This window comes from Trichosurus vulpecula, chromosome 2 (genome assembly GCF_011100635.1).
Source record: "Trichosurus vulpecula isolate mTriVul1 chromosome 2, mTriVul1.pri, whole genome shotgun sequence".
Taxonomy (NCBI): domain Eukaryota; kingdom Metazoa; phylum Chordata; class Mammalia; order Diprotodontia; family Phalangeridae; genus Trichosurus; species Trichosurus vulpecula.
In genome coordinates this window covers 42,918,889-42,923,614 of record NC_050574.1, presented here as the reverse complement: position 1 = coordinate 42,923,614, position 4,726 = coordinate 42,918,889, and the positions used below count along the sequence as shown (strand labels likewise).

The window sequence follows — 4,726 nt, the reverse complement described above, 5'->3', positions numbered from 1 at the left end:
ATTTGAACAGGCACATGCATACTCAGTGTGAATGGGACAAAAGAGGAGGAGGGGAGAGGGGAGAAGTTTTGATAAGCACAAATTTCTTTTCCAGTCCTCACATCCTTTAAATAAATACAGATTTTTTAAGCCCACTGGGGTGTTTTTTTTTTAACCTTTCGTCTGTGAGCCAGTGTCCACCAGTTTCTCCTGAGGTCATGTGTCAGTCATCTGTCTTGCGGGCCAAGCGACAAAAAGTCCAGTTGTGCTCCACTGTGTTCTCGTTGGCCCGCTTGCTCATGTGATGCAATGTTGTGGATCATGAAGCCTTGCTTTGTAATGTACTCCATGAAATGGATGGGCAGAGAGACTTCTTGGTGGTCATCGCAAGGACGAAACGTGAAGGACACTTGGCAGTCCCTGTTGTACATCATGTGCATGTTCCACTTGGTGAAGTAGTTGGAGATGCCCTCCAGCACAGGGTAGACCTTGGTGGTGATGGTCAGCTGCGTGATGGTGATGATCGCGCCACAGGGTTGGAATACTTGGGAGCTTCGGAGTGCTGGACAGCTCGACGACCTCTGCAAAAGTATATATGGGATACAGGGCCTTCGGGTCGTTGAGCCACTGAATCAAGGGCTCAATCTGGTACAAGTCAGCTTCTTTCCGAATCAGATCAAACTCCTTAAAGTCCAAAGGCAAAGTCAGTTCTGAAGTCTTTAAGAAGTTAAGGACGTATCGGAAAAGGGGTTGGTCTCGACCAATGAAAAAGTTGCCCTGAGAGGCTCTGCTGTGGGGAAGCCCCCCGCCCAAACGTGGCTCACAGCATGGAGTCGGGGCACCTCGGCGGCGTGGTTAGGGAGGTCGTGTACAAGGGACCCCCGACATTTAGTGGGACTGAATCAGTCATCATATAGGCCCAGTCTCCATTATCCATCTTCTCTGATACTTGGTCTCTGCACTTCCAAGTTTCACTGAGGGGTCAGTAATAATATCACTAGCGCAGTCGGAGCCGGACCGGGCCGCGGCGTGAGGGGGACCGGGCCGGGCCGGGCCGGGAACACAGCGCCGCCGCTCCCAGAGCTGCTGCAGAGCGAGCGCCATGGTATCACTCTTTATGTCTAAAACATGCACCCATTTTGAGCTTATCTTGCTATACGGTCTGAGATATGGTCTATATACTTATATATAGTTGGTCTATACCTAGTTTCTATCAGACCGTTATCCAGTTTTTCCAGCAATTTTTGCTGAATAATGAGTTCTTGTCCCCAAAGCTTGGATCTTTGGGTTAATCAAACATTGGGTTACTGGGGTAATTCACTTCTGCAAATTGTGTACTTTGTCTATTCCACTGGGCCATCATTCTACTTCTTAGCTAGTCCTAGGTTGTTTTGAAGATTACTGCTTTGTAATATAGTTTGAAATTTGTTACTGTTAGGCCTCCTTCCTTCACTTTTTTATTTCATTGACTCCCTCGATATTCTTGACATTTTGCTCTCCCAGATGAATTATGTTTTTATTTTTTCTAGCTCTCTAAAATGATTTTTGGTCGTTTGATTTGTACCGCATTGAGTAAGCAATTTAGGTAGAATTGTAATTTTTGTTTTATTAGCCCAGCTTATTCATGAGCAATTGATATCGCTTCAATTGTTTAGATCCATCTTTATTTGGAGAAAAGTGTTTTGTAATTGTGTTCATATTGTTTCTATGTATTTCTTGGCAAGTTGACTCCCAAATATTTACTGTCTACAGTTATTTTAAGTGGAATTTCTCTTTCTATCTCTTCCTGCTGGGTTTTGTTGGTAATATATGGAAATGCTGATGATTTATGTGGGTTTATTTTATAGACTGCAACTTTGCTGAAGTTATTGTTTCAACTAGCTTTTTAGTTTACATTCCCAGGTTCTTTAAATATATCTTTTTATCATGTGCAAAAAGTGGTGCTTTTGCTTTCTTGTTGCATATGCTTAATCTTTCAATTTATTGTTCTTTTCTTATTGCTGTAGCTAGCATTTCTAGTACAATACTGAATAATAGTGTTCATAGTTGACATCTTTCCAAATAGTGTATGTAATATTGAATTAGTTTTTCTTCAAGTGTTTGGTAGTATTTGCTTCTACATCCATCACATCCTGGGGACCTTTTCTTAAGGAGCTCATAAAAAACTTATGGCTTGTTGAATTTCTTTTTCTAAGACAGCCATTTAAGTGTTCTATTTCCATTTTTATTAATCTGGGTAATTTATGTTTTGTATCTATTCATCCATCTTATTTAGATTGTCTATTTTATTGGTATAAAGTTGGGCAAAATAGCTCCTAATATTTGCTTTAATTTCACCTTCATTGATAGCACATTTACTCTTTTCATTTTTGAGACTGGTAATTTGATTTTCTTCTTTTTTAACCAAGTTAGCCAATGATTTATCTATTGTACTAGGTTTTTTTTTCATAAAACTAACTCCTAGCTTTATTAATAAGTTTCAATGGTTTTTTTACTTTCACTTTATTAATCTCTCCTTTGATTTTCAGGATTTCTAATTTGACACTTACTTAAGAATTTTAAATATTTTTCTAGATTTTTAAAAAAATGTGTGTGTCAAACTTGTTGGTCTGTTCTTTCTTTTGTTGATATAAGCATTTAAACATATAAATTTTCCCCTAACTGCTGCTTTGGCTACATCTCATTTTAGTATATTGTCTCATTATTGTCATTATCCTTAAGAAATTAGTGATTGTTCCTATGATTTATTCTTTGACCCACTCATTCTTTAGGATTAGATTATTTTGTTTCCAATTAATTTTTTATCTTAGCTTCCAAGGCCCTTTAATTCAATGTAATTTCTATTGCATTATGGTCCAAAAAGGATGATTTAATATTTTTTGCTTTTCTGCATTTGTTTGTGAGTTTTTTATGCCCTAATACATGGTTAATTTTTGTGAAGTTACCATGTACAGCTGATAAAAAGGTATGTTCCTTTCTATCTCCATTCAGTTTTACCCAGAGGTCTATCATGCCTAATTTTCCTAAAATTCTATTCATCTTCTGAGCTTCTTTCTTTTTCATTTTATGGTTAGATTTATCTAGATCTTTTTGTCTGTCTTTTTTATTAAAATTGCATTCTTTTTTAATTTTTTAGATTTTTTTTTATTTTTGGTTTACAAGACTCAGCTCCACAAGATTTACCTAGGTCTTAAAGGAGGTAAATTGAGGTTCCCTCACTAGTATAAGTTTATTATCTATTCTCTCCTGTAATTCATTTAACTTTTCCTTTAAGAATTTAGATGCTATGTCATTTGGTACATATGTATTTAGTATTTATATTACTTCATTGTCTATAGTACCATTTAGCAAGGTATGGTTTCCCTGATTATCTCTTTTAATTGGCTCTACTTTTACTTTTGCTTTGTCTGAGATCAGGATTGCTACCCCTGACTTTTTTACTTCAGTGGAAGCATAATAGATTTTGCCCCAGACCCTTATTTTAACTTTGTGTATGTCTTTCTATTTCAAGTGTGTTTCTTCTAAACAATATATTGTTATTGTTGGATTTGGGTTTCTAACCCATTCTACTATCCACTTCCATTTTATGAGTGAGTTCATCCCATTCCCATTCACAGTTATGATATATTTCCCACTATCCTATTTTCTTCTGTTTATCCCTTCTCTCTCGCCTCCTCTTTTTACCCTGTTCCTCCTCAAAAGTCTGTTTTTTCTTCTGACCACTGCCTTTCTTAATCTGCCCTTTCTCTTATCACCCCACCCCAACCCTGTCTTAGCTTCTTCCCCTTCTACTTTTCTGTTGGGTAAGATGGGGATTACTACACCCAACTAAGTGTGTGTGTGTGTATATATACATTTTACTTCTCTGAACCAATTCAGATGAAATTGAGGTTCTAGTATTGCCTGATTCCTCCCTCCAATTTTTCCCTCCATTGTAAAAGCTCTTACTTGTATTTCTCTTTTATGTGAGATAATTTGCCCCATTCTTCCTCTCCCTCTCCCCTTCTCCCACTACATTCCTCTTTCTCATCTTTCCATTTTTATTTTAAGATCACATCAACAAGAAAAGCTTACACTCATACCCTTTGTTTAAGTAGACTCCTTCTAACAGACCTAATGATAATGAAGTTCTTCAGGTTTACATGTATTACCTTCCCATTTGGGAATATAAACTGTTTCACTTTATTAAGTTCCTCATGATTTCTCAGTCACATTTGTGTTTTTACCTCTGTCTTGATTCTTGTGTTTAAATGTCAAAATTTCTGTTCAGTTCTGGTCTTTTTATTAGGAAGTTCTTCAGGGTTACATGTATCATCTTCCCATTTGGGAATATAAACTGTTTAACCTTATTAAGTTCTTCATGATTTCTCAGTCACATTTGTGTTTTTATCCCTCTCCTGAATCTTGTGTTTAAATGTCAAAGTTTCTATTCAGCTCTGGTCTTTTCATCAGGAAGGCTTTCAAGTCCTCTATTTAATTAAATATATATTTTCCCCTGAAGGTTGACACTTGACTTTTCTGTAATCCTAGTTTTTGCCTTCCATTATATATTCCAAGCACTCTTCTCCTTTGTTGTAGTAACTGCTAGATCTTGAGTGATCTTGGCTTTAGCTCCACAGTATTAGAATGGTTTCTTTCTGTTTGATTTCAGCATTTGCTTCTCCACTTGGGAACTCTGAAATTTGGTTATGATATTCCTAGAAGTTTTCATTTTGGAAGTCTCTTTCAAAAAGAGTTAGGTGGATTG

The 4,726-nt window shown here is 36.8% G+C and overlaps 1 pseudogene; it reads right to left on the bottom strand.

The window, feature by feature from the left end:
* Nucleotides 1-202: 202 nt before the first annotated feature.
* LOC118838281 lies at nt 203-916 on the bottom strand (annotated as a pseudogene).
* Between the last annotated feature and the right edge of the window lie 3,810 nt (nt 917-4,726).